Genomic DNA, 17,577 nt, shown 5'->3' with positions numbered 1-17,577 from the left:
GTAGGCGGAGCGGTGCGTGCGTGCGTGGGCGGCGCGCGGCGCGCGGGCCGTCCTCTCGCACCCGCGGCCTTGGAGGGGGGTGTCTGACCCTTGGTCTACCGCTTGCTGAGACCCCCCTTCCCCCTCGGGTCAGAGGCGCCTTTGCGCTCCGGTTCTTAGCCTTCTCTTGGTGCCCCGGCGACGGGTTAGCATCCCTGAGGCAGCCTCTTACCGTTGGCTGCCTGGGAGCCGTCCGCTCTGCTAGCAAAGCCGGCTGTGTTGAGGACTGCCCTTCCGGAGACCCCGGCGTGTGTCATCGCTCTGCCTGCGGGGGACCACCTGCGGGGCAGAAGGGGCCTAGAAGGCTTCGTCGTGGTGTGCGGTACTGTAGAAAGAGTGCTGCGCACCAGCCTCTGCTTTCCTCTCTGTAAAGTAGGGACAACGAAGTAACACGTGTATTAACCCCAGCGCATAGGCTATGCGCAATAAATGCCCAGTACTCTTGAGTGAAGAGTTCAGCTTCCTTGATTCAGGCCGATCCAGTGGCCGACCAGAGCCCCCACCCTTAATTCTGGGGAGGAAATTTGGGGTTATCTTACTTTGCACTATATGTTCTCAAATACCTCTTAAGAGAGTCCAGCACCCTCAGCCCACCGCACACATCTGCACCTAGAGCCCTTCTTGTCAGGTAGTTTGTTACTTTGGTGGCCCCAGTGAAACAAACCTCCTGACAGTGTAACCTTGTGTGGTCGTCAACCCTGGAATCTGGACTGGACCTGTGATTCGATGTAACCAATGGCAGAACGTGGCAGAAGTGACCGTGCCAATTACAGATAGGAGCTTTGAGAATACCTGGTAACCTTGATTTTGATTTTGATAATCCTGAGCTGCTCCCCCTCTTCCACCTTGCTGTAGAAAGATGACACAGAGACATAGAGAGGGAAAGGCCCTGAGACATGGAGAAGTCGAGACCCAGTTACCACCGAGAAGTGAAGTCCCAGACACATGTACCTGGTGAACCCATACCAGCTGAGGGACCAGTCATTGAGGGAAGAAGCCACCTAGGTTGTCCCAGCCATCTGAGCTTTCCTCATTACTTGGAACAGAGGTAAGTCTTTCCTCCTGTGCCTTTTCCAAAATCCTGAGCGAGAAACTGGCTGTCAGTTGAAGCCTCTAAGTTTTGGAGAGGTTTATTACTCAGCAATAGATAACCAGACATTGTCTGACATAAGCCTGGTGTTGTGAGGAATATTCCTGGGTCAGCTCAGAGTTTGAGCACCCTGCAGTCCCTGGGAAACAAAGAAACCCACTTTTGCTTTACCTTAGAGCTCAGAATTCTAGAATATACCCCCATACTCATACCTAGGTCCTGACCTACCTTCCTGTGTATCCACTTCAAGGCAGGTGAAGCCTAACAGCCCACCAGTCTCCGCCCTCAGCTCTCCACCCACACATCCCTCCTATTGTTACACAAAACACATTGTTCAGCTTAGGCCCTACCACAGGCATTCTGGTTTGGGGGTGGTTTTTGCTGCAGTGTCCTACAGGGGCTGTGTAGAATGAGGTGGGGATGGAAGACATGGCCCTACCCTCTGGCAAGAACCCAGTCAGATGGAGGTGGCTTACATGAAGCCATGCCCTGGCTTCAGGAAGCACTGCTCTCCCTACTCCCCCAGGCCAGAAATGGAACCAGACTTTCCCTTCTTTCTTCACAGCAAAACTGAAGCCAGGCTGTGAAGTTTCACATAATTTTACGAATACTCAGAGATAAGAGAAAATGGTTTGCGTCCACAGGGCAGCAATATGGCTGCCCTAGAACCTTGGTACAGCAAATGTTTTCCTCTTTAATCTACTCCCTTCTCTGGTTCTCTTTCCTTAGCCATGTTTTGCTTAAATGATCTTGCCTTAAAAAAACAAAATCTGGGACGCCTGAGTGGCTCAGTCGGTTAAGCGTCCGACTTCCACTCAGGTCGTGATCTAGCAGTTCGTGAGTTCGAGCCCCATGTCAGGCTCTGTGCTGACAGCTCAGAGCCTGGAGCCTGCTTCAGATTCTGTGTCTCCCTCTCTCTGCCCCTGCCCGCTCACACTCTGTCTCTCTGTATCTCAAAAATGAATAAACGCTAAAAAAAAATTTTTTAATAAAAAACAAACAAAATCTTACCTTGACTATGCAGGGAAATACTGCAATCTTCTTTCTCCTTTACTGTTGTCAAAGAGTCTCCTGCACTTTATACTTTTGCATGATGGAATTAAAGATGGCTACAAATTGTTTTACACTCCTTCCATGGAAAGATGGGGACTAATTCCCCCAACTCCTTGAATCTGGGCTGGTCTTAGTGTTTGTTGCACCAGTAGACTGTGGTGGAAGTGAAATACTGAAACTTCTGAATCAAGGTCCAAGAAGTTTTGCTGCTTCTTTCTGAGTGCCTTCGAACACTTGCTCTGAGGAAATCCAGCTGCCATAAAAGAAGCCCAGCTAATCTGATACTGCCATATTGCAAGGAAGCAGCCGCAGCCATTCCGGACCCTAGCCGTTCCGTTCTTCCCAGTGAAGGCCCCAGACACTAATGCAGCAGAGGGGGTGCCACCTCTGCTAACCCACCCAAACCGCGGATACATGAGCAAAATAAATAAATGTACTTCTCTAAGCCACTGAGTTTGGGGATGGTTTGTTTTAGGACTGCAATAAATTCCCAAAATACTCTGTAACTTCCTGCCTCCAAAGATAAGAGTAAGTCTTTAAGGTAAACTTGATTAACAATGGCTGTGTAATTGTACATACATATAGGATGTACAATGAGTCATTTATATATTATACACAGAGGGTTCTGATCGTTGGGTCATTCTTCCTGAAAAGGGTCATTGCTGCTCCAGAAGCATGTCTGCTGGACTCCTTACACCTTACCACCAACACTCTATGACTGTTCTATCTGAAATCCCACACCATCATTTTCTCCACTAGTCCTTTCAAGGTGGCCACTTCCAGGACCTAGAAATTGTAATGTTAATGGCAAGGAATTCCAATGGCAAAAAATTCCTGGAACTGCTTTAAGTCCAGACTCCACATAACAGAGTCCTCACCAACTGCGTGGCCAAGGAGGTTTGTATCCACTAAGACGGTTTGAAGTTACCTCTGCCCATTTTTTCCTTCTTTTTTTTTTTTTTTTAAAACTCAGGAAAGGCATTCTCTCTGTTTGTATGCCCTTTGCTCTCTCTAATTTCATGTCATCATTTTCTATATCTTTGCATTGTCTCCAGGTCATGGACATGGATGTTTTTAACAATTGTTTGGCTTTTACTCATGCATTGTCTTAGGTCAGTTTCCTTAGAAGCAGAGCCCGAAACAGGATTTATTATGAGAGTGCTCTCTGGACAAAGGCAATGAAGGAAGCAGGACAGATAGGGAAGGGAGCTAAGCAAAGATGTGGTCTTATCTGGAGTCAAGCGGCAGCCTAAACCTATGGAGAGCCTTAAGACATAGATTGTATCTAAGAGTTGATTCCACCTTGAGACAAGAAGGCATTGTTTTGTATACAAATCTCATTTGGCAGCCAGCCAACAATCACAGCCATAAGAAAGATCCAAAAAAAAATTGGGGAGGGGTATCAGTCTACTGTATACAACAAATATTTATGGAGCACTGGATTGTAAGGATGAATGCCGCCCTGGTAAGATCTATCTGATCAAGCTGTCTGACCTTCCCTAAGTATCAAGAGACTTCACTCTTAAGAGACTTCTGTTAAGAAGTCTCACTCTTAAGAGACTCTTAAGAGACTTCACTATTAAGAGACTTCACTCTGTACTATTGGAAAAATCAACATCTTTTATGTCAAGGATCTTCTTACACTCTTCATCTATTTGGAACAAAGCAATTCCCTAATTATAGATATCAGAATCTTACCTAACACGTAAGGTACTATATTGCCTGTGAAAAAGGTTGATCCTGAGGGTTTGGAAGAAACACAATGGTAGCAATGGTAGCTCCTGTGTGAAGGATAGGTCAACTTACAAACATAAGATCCCTATAGTACTTGGGAGGCTCTACAAGTAAATGTTCAGGGATCCTTGATCTGGGAGCATAGGATTAGCCCCCTTAGCTGTTGTCAGAGCTCCTGGTGGCTGCCATAGGTAAGCCCCATGAATACAGGAAGTGGCCTTTATAGCAACTCAAAGGACAGAGGACTTGAAAAAAACCTTATAATCCAAGTTACAATTAGTTATTAAACTTAAAAACAAGATGGTGCTTTAAAAGAAATGTCCACAGGGGTGCCCGGGTGGCTCAGTCGATTGAGCGTCCAACTTCGGCTCAGGTCATGATCTCATGGCTTGTGAGTTTGAGCCCTGCATCGGGCTCTGTGCTGACAGCTCGGAGCCTGGAGCCTGCTTTGGATTCTCTGTCTCCCTCTCTGTCTCTGCCCCTCCCCAGCTCATGTTCTGTCTCTCTCTCTCTCTCTCTCTCTCTCTCTCAAAAATAAACATTCAAAAAAAAATTTTTTTTAAATAAAAGAAATTTCCACAAATTCTTTGATATTCTCATTAAAAGTTGGAGTTTAATTCCTCTCTGTAGAATAAAGGCCAGACTTAGTGACTCTCTTCTAACAACTTGAATGTGGTAGAATTATACTATGTATATTCTGAAGCTAGGTCATACAAAGGATAGTTTCTCCTTCCCTTCTTCCTCTCCTTCACATTCTCCCTCTCCCTCTCCTCCCTGTCCTCTCTTCATTTGCTTTGGAGGAAGCCAGCCATCATGTCATGAAGACACTTGAGCAGCCTGTGGAGAGGCACAGGTGGGGAGGAACGGGAACCTGCCACCAAGAACCAGCACATACTTACCAGACGTGTGTAAGACAACTTGGAAATGGATCCTTTGGCCCCTGTCAGGGCTTCAGATGATGCCAGTCCTGGCCAACATCTTGACTGAGACCTCACAAAAGACCCTGAGCCAGAATTGCCTAGTCAAGCTGTTCCTGAATTTCTGACCCATAAAAACTGTGAAGATAATAAATTGTTGTAGGCCACTAAATTTGGGGGCAGTTTGTCTTACAGCAGTAGGTAAGTAACACAGGCCACAAGAATTTGGAAGTCCCCCTAAATATACCCAACACCATAACAGAAGATACTACTGCTGAGACAGTATGGCAAACCCGTGGAAGATGTCCATTTCCTTGTTTCCTGCTTTGGCTCATAGAGAAACCAACTCTCTAAGCTGGCTCCCATGAAAGGCCACTGTGCTGGTGCAGCCAGAAACACCGTCTCTATTGCTAGTGCTTGCCCAAGGCACTGATATTAACTGCTGCCAGTGTTGTGATCAAGGCTTCTGATGCCCACACAGAGGTCCCCATCTCATGTTGCTGTCAAGCCATTGGCATAAACTCCCATCATCCGAGAAGCCACTGGCAGCAATGCAGCCTTCATTACAGGGAGGTGGTTCTTGTGTTCACTTGTACTATGACCGCGGCCAGAACCCCAGTATGGAGGAGGGGTAGCAGATAACCCTGTGTACAGAACCAGCTCACCAAAAGCATGGTCTGTGGCTAGAGATATGGCCCAGATTGCAGTGTTTATTTACCAAGTTAAACAGGCTAAAGCCAGATCAGCATATCAAAAATGACTCAAACAACAGGGAGAGTTTAGCTATGAACTCAGTGAGTCAGGGCCAAGGGCATTGATTACGTACAGAGTTGAAAGAGGACAGAAAGAAAGCAGACCTGCAAGAGTCCTGGGCTTGGGGTAGCTTTGAAGTGTATTCCTATGGCCACTGGTCTGAGCCTCCCACCCTTAGGGTTTGTTTGAAGCCATCAGACCCCTTTCTCCCATATGCATTTCAAGGCTATAGCTTCTTTTTGTGCATGAAATTCTCACAGAATTGCCAGGGCTCAAGACTGTGTCTGATACTGGCAAGGAAGCTTGAACACTCTTCTGTTAGCTTAGGTTCTCCCGAAAGAAAGCCCTGAGGCAAGAATTCAAGGTTAATGTGGGATGTAATCCCAGGAAACAGGAGAGTAGGGAAGTGAAACAGGGAAGGGAAGAAAATCAATACAGAATGTGTTATTAGTCAGTGACTAGTGTGAGCCATTCCACAGGGAAATTCCACAGAGGGAACTCTGGGAAGTGGTACAGGACACATGTCTCAGAGAGGCAAGGGGGCAAGGGTGTTTACAGGTATTTATATACCAACTCCAGTCAGCCATTGTTAATATCTGCTAGGGGAGAGAGTGTTAATTACTGAGGGGACCAACACAGAGAGACACTGGTTGATCAGTTTTTTATTTGTTTATTGACCATTTAGGTCTCCCCTTCTGTGAAGTGAGCATTCGTATCCTTTGCCCACTTTTCTTTGAATTGCTTCTTTTTCTTACGGATTTGTGAGTGTCACTTCTATATTCAGATACTAGTCTTTTCTTCATTATATGTGTAACAAGTACCACTTTCTTTATAGTATCATCTAATAAATAGTTATCTTTAATGTATATAAATATATCAATCTTTTCTCAATAGTCTGTGATTTTCTTTTTTTTTTTTTTCTTGAGAGAGAGAGAGAGAGAGAGAGAGAGAGAGAGAGAGAGAGAGAGAGGGAGCACGTCTATGAGCAGGGGAGGGGCAGAGGGAGAGAGAGAATCTTAAGCAGGCTCCACAGCCAGGGCCATTGAGGCCCTGAAGGGACTCAATCTCATGACAGCGAGATCATGACCTGAGCCAAAATCAAGAGTCAGACTCTTAACTGACTGAGCTTCCCAGGAGCCCTGGTAGTCTGTGCTTTTCATGTCTTGTTTAAGAAATCCTTTCCTACCTTGAGGTTAAAGAGATGATAATTTACCAGGAATTTTCGCTTTTTACAGATAGTTTTTTTTTTTAATGTTTGAGAGAGAGAGAGAGAGAGAGAGAGAGAGAGGGTGACATAGCATGAGTGGGGGAGGGGCAGAGAGAGACGGAAACAGAATCTGAAACAGGCTCCAGGCTCCAAGCTGTCAGCACAGAGCCGATGCAGGGCTCGAACTTGGAAATGGCGAGATCATGACCTGAGTTGAAGTCGGATGCCCAGCCGACTGAGCCACCTAGGCGCCCCTGACAGATACTCTTTAATCCACTTGGAAATGACTTAACATGAAGATGCAATATAGGCATTCAGTATTTAATTTTTATCATGGAAAATGCCAAACAGGGCCACCTGGGTGGCTCAGTTGGTTGCGCATCCGACTCGTGATTTCAACTCAGGTCATGTTCCCAGGATCATGGGATCGAGCCCTGCATCAGGCTTAGTGCTGAGTGTGTAGCCTGCTTAAGATTCTTTCTCTCTCTCTCCCCCTCCGCCCATCTCCCCTGCTCACACACTCTCTCTAAAAATAATAAAAAAGAAAATGTAGTTTGACATATACAAAAACAGAATCCTACAATGAACTCAACCCTCAGCTTCAACAATTATTAATTTATTTCAGTTGACCACTGCTGTGTAACAAATTACCCCAAAACTTGGCATATTTAAACAGTAATAAACATTTATTATCTTGCACAGTTTCCGAGAGTCAGGATTTTAGGAGTGGCTTAACTGGGCGGTTCTGTCTTAGGATTTGTCATGAGCCTGTGGTCATGTTGTCTGCCTGGCCTGCAGATATCTGAAGCCTTAGCTGGGGCTAAAGGATCTGTTCCAAGGTGACCCTCACCTCTGGCTGGTAAAGTGTTGCCGGGAAGCATCTGTTTCTTGCCACGTGGCCCTCTCCGCAGAGCAGCTGAAGTGTCTTCACAGCAGGGTAGCTGGCTTCCCCCAGAACAAATGATCCAAAAGAGCGCAAGGTGGAAGTTGCAATGACTTTTATTACACAGTCTTGGAAGACACACAATATCACTTCTACCACATTGTGTTCATTAGAAACAAGTCACTAAGTCCCATCCACATTCAAGGGGAGAGAAATTAGGTTCGAAGTTAGTGGATGTTTTCAAAATCAGCATATAACTCATGGCCAATCTTGTTTCAGCTATGCCTCCGTCTACTCTCCCTTAAAAACTGGATTCTTTTGAAGAAAATTCCAGACATCATATTGTTTCATGTACAAATCCTTTAGTATGGATTTCTAAAAGATAAGTCTTGAAAAAATGTCATAAACACCATACCATAATCACACAAAAAATTAACAATAATTCCTTAAGGTCACCAAAGACTTTCAGTCAAAATTCAATAGCATTCAAGTTCCCCTGATTCATTCCCTCTCCTTCTCTCCCTCTCTCTCCCTGTCCCACTCCCCCCCCTTTTTTTTTAATAGTTTATATCAGACATCTCTGTGCATAACTCCAGATCCCCTCAGGCTCACCTGTCATTTAGTCCAGACTTTGCTGCCCATATCAGTTCTGCACAGGCTCCAACCAGCTGCACACAGGTGTGGCCTGGCACAGCTTCAGGGCTTCTCTTTAATGCTGCAGTGTGGAATACTGTAGAAACCTGCCTGGTATGCACAACCCAAAAGTGCCAGGCACTTAAAACTCTTTGAGGCAAACTTTGACAACGGACAACTGCTTTCCTTTTCATCCCGAGATCGACAGTCTGAAGACTCAGTATATGTAACTTCTCACAAGGTCTGTGGGATTAAGAAATCACTCTTCATGGTAGCCAACTTGATCATGCCTCCTTGTGCTTCCCTTTTTCATTTATTGTCCCTCATTCCTGCCCTCTGAGATCACACTCTTCAATAAAGTATTGAATAAAGTATTGCACATAGTTTTGGTTTTTGCTTTTGTTTTTGTTTTTTTTAATCAGGTTCTGCTTTGGGGGGCACCAGACTAAGACACAGTTGGTCCCAAATAGGGTATCTCTGATCTATAGCTTTCATCCTCTCCCACTTCTCCCTTGCAATTACTGTTTTTTTAAGTTTATTTATTTATTTTGAGAGAGAGAAAAAAAAGCATGAGCAGGGGAGGGGCAGAGAGAGAGGGGGGACAGAGAATCCCAAGCAGGCTTTTCACTGTCAACTCAGAGTCCAATTCAGGGCTCAAACCATGAGATCATGACCTTAGCTAAAATGGAATTGGGTGCTTAACAGACTGAGCCACCTAGGTGCCCCTCCCTTGCAATTATTTTATTATCATAATAAATCATATTGTTTGTTCTGAGGAGTTTACCACATTCTAGATTTTGCTGACCTCTCTTGCTATGGTGTGTATCATATTCTCCTGTTCTCTGTATTTCCAAAACTGGTAGTTAGATCTAGAAGCTGGATCAGATTTAGGTTTGATATTTTTGGCAAGAATGTTTCATGGGTGGTGTTACATACTCCCCATTGCATCTAATTAGAATACATAACTTCTGTCTCTTTTTGTGATTTTAAAATTGATCAGTAAATTTAGGGGTAGTAATTCTAATCTCCCCATTATAAATTCCCCACTAGTCTTTCACCTAAGAATTTTAGCAGCCCAAGATAATCATGCCCTAGAACTGTACTGTTCAATACAACAGCAACTAGCTACATGTAGCTATTTAAATGTAATGAAAATGGAACAAAATTAGAAATTTAATCCTCCCTTCCCCCGAATAGCCAAAGAAATCCTGAAAAAGCAAAGCAAAGCAGGAGGCATCACGATTCTGGACTTCAAGTCTTATTACAAAGCTGTAATCATCAAGACAGTATGGTACTGGCACAACAACAGACACATAGATCAATGGAACAGAATAGAGAACCCAGAAGGGTGCCTGGGTGGCTCAGTCGGTTAAGCGTCCGACTTCAGCTCAGGTCACGATCTCACAGTCCGTGAGTTCGAGCCCCACGTCGGGCTCTGGGCTGATGGCTCAGAGCCTGGAGCCTGCTTCCAGTTCTGTGTCTCCCTCTCTCTCTGCCCCTCCCCTGTTCATGCTCTGTCTCTCTCTGTCTCAAAAATAAATAAACGTTAAAAAAAATTAAAAAAAAAAAAGAATAGAGAACCCAGAAATGGGCCCACAGATGTATGACCAACTAATCTTCAACAAAGCAGAAAAGACTACCCAATGGAAAAAATTATCTTTAACAAATGGTATGGGGAAAACTGGACAGCAACATGCAGAAGAATGAATCTGGACCACTTTCTTGCACCATACACAAAAATAAATTCAAAATAGATGAAAGACCTAAATGTGAGACAGGAAACCATCAAAATCCTAGAGGAGAACACAGGCAACAACCTCTTTGACCTCAGCCGCAGCAACTTCTTACTTGACAATTCTCTGGAGGCAAGGAAAACAAAAGCAAAAATGAACTATTGGGACCTCCTCAAGATAAAATCTTCTGCACAGCTAAGGAAACAATCAACAAAACTAAAGGGCAGGCTATGGAATGGGAGGAGATATTTGCCAATGGCATATCTGAAAAAGGGTTGGTATCCAAAATTTCTAAAGAACTTGTCAAACTCAACCCCCAAAAAACAAATAATCCAGTGAGGAAATGGGGAGAAGACATGAATAGACACTTGTCCAAAGAAGACATCCAGATGGCTGACAGACACATGAAAAAATGCTCGACATCATTCATTATTAGGGAAATACAAATCAAAACCACAATGAGATACCACCTCACACCTGTCAGAATGGCTAAAACTAACAACACAAGAAACAGCAGGTGTTGTGGAGGATGCAGAGAAAGGGGAACCCTCTTGCACTGTTGGTGGGAATACAAACTGGTGTAGCCACTCTGGAGAACAGTATGGTGAACTTTTTTTTTTTAAGTTCATATATTTATTTTTTAGAGACAAAGCATGAGTCTGGGAGGGGCAGAGAGAGAGGGAAAGAGAGAGAATCTGACAGTGTGGGGCTCAAACTCATGAACCATGAGATCTTGACCTGAGCTGAAGTTGAGTGCTTAAGCGACTGAGCCACCCAGATGCCCCACTATGGAGAACTTTTGAGTATTTAACTCAGATAGGTATTTACTTAGGTATTTACTTGAAGGATACAAAAATAAAGGTTCAAAAATACATGCACCCCAATGTTTATAGCAGCATTACCAACAATAGCCAAACTATGGAAAGAGCCCAAATGTCCATCAACTGATGAATGGATAAAGAAGATGTGGTATATATATATACATGATGGAATACTACTTAGCTATCAGAAAGAATGAAATCTTGCCATTTGCAGTGATGTGGATGGAGCTAGAGTGTATTATGCTAAATGAAATAAGAGAAAGACAAATACCACATATAATTTCACTCATATGTAGAATTTAAGAAACAAAACAGATGAACATACAGGAGGCAGGGGGAAGAGAGGGAAACAAATCACAAGAGACTCTTAACAATAGAAAACAAACTGAAGGTTGCTGGAGGGAGGTGGGTGGGGGTGGACTAGATGGATGGTGGGGATTAGGAGAGCTCTTGTTGTGATGAACACTGGGTGTTGTATGTAAGTGAGAAATCACTGAATTTTACTCCTGAAGCCAATACTTCACTCTGTGTTAACTAACTAGAATTTAAATAAAAATTTGGGGAAAAAAATTTAAAAAAAGAAATTTAATTCCTTGGTCACGCTAGTCACATTTAACTTCTCAACAGCTGCAGTGGCTACTCTGTTGAACAATGCAAATATAGAATTTTTCCATTATCACAGAATGTTATATTTGACAGAGCTAGCCTAGAACCACTGTTTTGCTTTAGTTCTAATATTTACTATTTCTAGTATTTCATTTTATTTTATTTTGATTCATCTTTTCAGTAGGCTTCACGCCCAGTGTGGAACCCAACATGGGGCTTGAACTCACAACCCTGAGATCAAGATCTGAGCTGAGATCAAGAGTCAGACGCTTAACCCACTGAGCCATCCAGGTGCCCCTCTAGTATTTCATTTTAATCTATTCTCCTTTATATGTTTATCAGTTGCAATTGTTCTATAAAGAATAACATTCCCTTGTCAACTATTTAGTTACTCTGAGGTGTAGTTCATACAGTAAAAGCATGGTAAGTGTTTTTGTGCACCAGTATTTGCCTTTGTGCACCAGTATACAGGATAATGAAACGATTCCCTGGCATCCTCCAAAGTTGACCAAAGCATTTTGTTGTTTTTATTGTTTTGAATGTCATTGTAGATTCATAAACAACATATCTGATGTCTTTCAGTTCATTGTAGTTACTATTCTTTTTGATGTTCAAATTTTCCCATATGTTAATGGTTGTTTCCTGCAGTAGTGTTCTATAGGTTTGTCTGTTTGGTTTTGTTTGTTTGTTTTCATTTCAAATACAAGATGTTACAGGCTCTTCTTGTACATTTTCTGCTTCAAATATGAAAGCAGACATTTCTTCAAGTATCCTTGTTCCTTTTAGAGACAAATAGTATTTAGAGACCATGATCTTGATGCTAGGGATACTTATTCCCGGTAACTTAGTTTTTGTTTTTGTTTTTTTAAGTATACAGAGCTAGAAAATAATCATTTTTATTTTGGGGGAAAATATACCTTAGGTTCACACTGATGCTATAAATTCAAATTTAGGACTACAGAGTTATACTTCTTGGGAGTTTATGTTTGTATCTCTTTTGTCCTGGAGGGAGAATCTTGGTTGATTTGTTTTTTAATTAATTAAGAGAGTGAGAGAGAGAGTGTGTGGGCACATGCGCACATGCACATGAGTGGGGGAGGGGCAGAGAGAGAGGGGGGAAAGAGAATCCCAAGCATGTTCCACACTGTCAGTGCAGAGCCCAACACAGGACTGGATCCTGAGAACCACGAGATCATGACGAGAGCTGAAATTATGAGTTGGACACTTAACCAACTAAGCCACCCAGGCAGCCCAGAATCTTGGTTTTTAATGTCATCGATACAAGTACGTGTATTCATTTTCTCTGTCCTATAATACCTATAATAATTTCTCATTCAGCTATGCCTGTGTATTTATTGTTAAATATCTTGAATATCACCCCTTCACCTGTGACCTTCAAATTCTATGAATTAATTGTTGTCTGCCTGCATTTCCACATTTGAGGAAGCTGCTATTCTCCCACCACCCATGATTTCGTGAGCCTGTCAGTCAAGGAACTTGGCCTTCCCTTCTGCAAGAGTGGGAATGAATCCCAGGCCATGAGGGAGTTAACACCCCGTGGGTAAACTTGGGCCAATGCAAGGTAAGAGACAGGGAGGAACCAGCAAATAATCTTTCCCTCTCACCCCACAGTGGGCCATTTCAAAACATGGTGGGTTTGCATAACTTTTTAAGAAGACTTCTCTGTAACTAAGCAACCAAGGATGGTTTCTTGAAGCTACAGGGAGCTCAATAATATACCTTCTTGTAGTGCTTTTCTTCCTTCCGCTTGACTCTAACTTTTGCTCTAGGATAGCACCTCCCATTAATATCCTACCAAGAAGTCTTTGCCTTTTGCTCCGTTCTCTAGGAAATCCAGGCAAAGACAAGTTTCTGGGATCTTCTCCTTCAGAAAGGTAAAGAGCAGTGCTAGGAATTTATGTATTTTTTTAAATTTTTTTTGATGTTTATTTATTTTTGAGAGAGAGAGACAGAGTGTGAGCAGGGGAGGGGCAGAGAGAGAGGGAGACACAGAACTGGAAGCAGGCTCCAGGGTCTGAGCTGTCAGCGCGGAGCCCGACGCAGGGCTCGAACTCACAGACTGTGAGGTCATGACCTGAGCTGAAGTCGGATGCTTAACCGACTGAGCCACCCAGGCACCCCGAAATTTATGTATTTAATAAGCATTCCAAGTGAGTCTTATGATCAGACAAGTATGACTGACACTACCTTAAAGCATCCTCGGGCTTCAGATCTCACATCAACAGGAACTGAGCTGCTCATAATGTACAGAGTTCAGAAAAGGAATCCATCCAAGGAACCCTTTAGATGTGGCCATGGAGGACAGTGAATAAGGGAGGTGAGCACAGAGAGTAGCCTGAAAACAGTGAGGTGGACTGAGCAAGGCAGTTGTCTGCTGCCAAAGCACAGAACACTCACTGCTCTTGTCTTGCAGGGGAATCGTGTGTGCTGGGAACTGGTGACTACTCCTTGATGTTCTTTCTTTCCTGTTCCAAATGTGACGGGTTTTTTTTTGAAGGAGGTTCTTCCATCCCTCTTCCAACAATATGCTTGTTTGTTTGTGAGTGTTCTTTGTATGTTGCTGGACCCTGGAGAGCCACATCCAGATCTAAATTAGAAGAAGGCAGCCAGCTCACAACTGAAGGAACCTCCCTTGCACGCACACACACCTTCTTGCAACAGCAGGGCATGACTTGAGCTATTTCTGTTTGGGGAGGGGATATTTTAATTCTGTGTCCCCAGCAGCATATCCTGAGACAAAGACTTGACTGCAAGTAGTTTATTTGGGAGATAAAAAGAAAAGACTGGTAGGAGAGTGGGAAAGTAAGACAGAGAAAGTAAGGCAACCAATATAGGGTGCATTTTCAATCCAGTTACCATTGTGTACAATTGGGACTTAATCCCATGGGAAACTCTGGGAGCCAGTATAGAACATGCATCATAGTTTTACTCCACTACAAGGAGTAAGGGAGCTGGGATGTTCACACATCAACTTCCATCAGTCATTGGTTGAGAGCAGCTTCCAGGGAGGAAGAAATGTTATTTCCTCTGCACTTCTTGCCTCCTGTGTAAGTGACAAAGACAAAGTAGGGAATAATCAGAGAAAGCCATTATGCAAGGAAGTGCACATGCTGGCAGCTGGAAGCCAGGTCAGTATGCCCAAAAGTGGTAAGGACAAGTGGATATGGGCAAGGCAGTGACAGCATCTGCTGCAAAAACGCAGAAGATTTCTCATCACTTGTGAGTTAGCCTCATTACCGTAAATGAGGACATTCATTTAAATTGTAAGCACATGGGGCACCTGGGTGGCTCATTTGGTTGAGCATCCAACTCTTGATTTTGGCTCAGGTCATGATCCCAGGGTCGTGGGATGGAGCCCCGTGTCAGACTCCATGCTGAGCATAGATGGAGTCTGCTTAAGATTCTGTCCCCCTCCCTCTGCCCCTCTCCCTGACTTGTGCTCTCTCTCTAAAAAAAATTTTTTAATTGTAGGCACATGTGTGTGAGTTAAAGAAGTAAAATGCAGACAATATCTCATTCTGCTTTTCAGAATCGCCCTTCTCCCATTGCATATGATTCTGGGGGACGGACCATCACTCAAAAGGTCCATCTCCTCTGTGTCAGGACATACAAATGACCCAAGCAGACCGATCACTGTAGTCATTGTAGTAGCTACTGTTGGTGCCCCAGTCAGATCCGCTTTACTGGTCCGTGCTCCCATCCTCCAATTCAAGTGAGTATTGCCCACTAGAGGCTCACAGCTGCATTTTTCTTCAGAGAATTGCCCTTAGGAGGAGGGGGCCAATTTGGCTGGGATAGCATACCCTCCCACCACAGGCATTCCACATCTAAAAGGAGATACAAAGACAGCTCCTCTGTCTCACAGGAAGGTGGGGAAGACAATTCTGCAGGGTAGTTTATGTATCAGAACTTCCCCAAGAAAGCAGCTGGATCCTCACCTTTGCCTAGTTTCTTCCCTGACACTGTCTTGCTTCCCTCATTCTCTAACAGGATTTTCCTAAGAACACTCCTCAATTATTAAGGTGCAGGTCTCAGGCTCTGCTTCTTAGATGCCCAGCTAGCACCCATTCAGTGGGACACAATGATGGATTGGCCCAGAGGGAGACACATGGCCTCAGCAGAGCTCGAGCCTTTGTGGGCATCTCAGAAAAAGCAGATCTGTTTTTCTCTAAGATTATGAGCTATATGTAAGAACATTATAGTAGCTACATGTTCACTCCCTAAAATGTACTTCACTCTACTTCTTGGCTTTGGAGGAAGGCAGAAGGAACTACTTCTTTCTCTTATTCTCAGTTCTACTTTGGGTGAAGGTGACTTCTTTTTGAATCCATGGGTGGACAGATGACCCACTCTAACCAATCACATTCTATGGCCACAGAAATTGTGTGGGGAAGTCTTGTGACCCAGTCAGAGCTATTGAAACATGGGTTAAGACAGGAAAATCTCTTTTCCCCCTGGAATGAGAGCCTCAAGGATGAGGAGGACTTAGGGCTATGAGAGAAGGACCTGCGTATAAAACCAACACAGCAGAAGGCAGGACATTGCAGAAGGGTGAAATATGTCCTACTTTGACATTATTGGAGCTCTTGGTTCAAGCTTCACTCAAAGACCGTCTTACCTTAGATTTTACTTCTTTGATTTCACATGCTAATGAGTTCTCTTTTTTGTTTACACCACTTTGGGTTAGGTTTTATAACACTTAAAACCAAAGCAATGATGGGGCGCCTGGGTGGCTCAGTCAGTTAAGTGTCTGACTTCGGCTCAGGTCATGATCTCATGGTTCGTGGGTTCAAGCCCCCCAATGGGCTTTGTGTTGACAGCTTGGAGCCTGGAGCCTGCTTCAGATTCTGTGTGTGTGTCTCTCTCTGCCTCTCCCCTGCTCATGCTCTCTCTCTCAGAAATAAAAAAAACATTAAAAAAATTAAAAACAAAAATAAACCAAAGCAATGATGAAGTGATGACAGATGCAATGATGGCAAGTCTGCAGTTGCAAGAAAATATATTGCTGCCATGTGAAGAGACCAATGGGTGACAATGAAATCTATATATAAAAAAGAAAGAACTAAGAGAGGGAGAGAGAACAAGCAATTGTTTTAGCAATAGCTAAGCACCAGGAACCTGCCATTCCTGAAGCATATTGCTCCTTTTGGTTCTCAGTTGTTTGAACCAACAAATTCCCCTTTTTGGTTAAAAGAATAAGAGTTAAGCTTTATCACTTTCGAAGGAAAGAGTTTTGACCAAGACCTTTTTCTCAATTTTCCTTTGAGTCATTTTATTTTTTCTTTAATGAGTTGTAGGCATTCTTTATATATTTTAGACATTGATCTTTTGCCCACTGTTTACTGTAAATAATTTAGACCAATCCACCACTTGTCTTTCACTTTATCTATGATATCTGTCATTATATAGAAGATTATAATTTTATGGGATCTAGATCAACGAGCTTAACCTATATCATTTTTGGATTATTAGACATGGTTCTTCGGTTGAAAGTGATGGAAACCAAACTCAATTTAGTTCAAATAAAAAGACAGTTTATTGACTCACAAAATTGGGAATTCCAGATGTATTTGGTCCTGAGCCATGAGTAGAATCATCACTCCAACAGTATCATGAGGATAATTTTTCTCTTAGTATATGAGTTCTCTGGCCTTCTTTCTTTTGAAGCTTCCTCTGCCTTGTTGGAAACATGGCCCACTCTTACATTTGATGGTTCCAAAGGGAGAGAGAAGGACTGTATGATGGATCAGGCATAGCAATCCCAGGAGAGCCTGCTAACCTGTTTATGAGCACTCTGACCAATATGTATTACATATTGATAGCCAGATTAGTCATTCCAAACTATTCACAATGTGCTCCCCACAGGTTGTAAGAGTTTTGTAATGGAAGAATGAAGGAAAGGAAAGCCTGATACATATGCAGTAGCTACCATACTCATCCTTGCCTCTGTGTCTTGTTTGTGAAAACCTATTTCTCCCCAAATTGTATATATATATATATACATATATATATATATATATATGTATATATATGTATAAGTGTGTATGTATTTATGCCTTTTTAATTCTCTTACTTTTTACTTCTAAA

At 43.2% G+C, this 17,577-nt stretch overlaps 1 long non-coding RNA gene across 1 annotated transcript; it reads left to right on the top strand.

The window, feature by feature from the left end:
• Positions 1-21: 21 nt before the first annotated feature.
• Positions 22-6,391, top strand: LOC122496508. Its single transcript, XR_006300836.1, has 3 exons — positions 22-184; positions 895-1,087; positions 4,717-6,391. It is a non-coding gene; the product is annotated as an uncharacterized LOC122496508 (long non-coding RNA).
• Positions 6,392-17,577: the final 11,186 nt, after the last annotated feature.

The sequence above is a fragment of the Prionailurus bengalensis genome, chromosome A3 (assembly GCF_016509475.1).
Source record: "Prionailurus bengalensis isolate Pbe53 chromosome A3, Fcat_Pben_1.1_paternal_pri, whole genome shotgun sequence".
Lineage (NCBI taxonomy): Eukaryota > Metazoa > Chordata > Mammalia > Carnivora > Felidae > Prionailurus > Prionailurus bengalensis.
The sequence above is the reverse complement of the archived record's forward strand: the minus strand, read 5'-3'. Positions and strand labels throughout refer to the sequence as shown.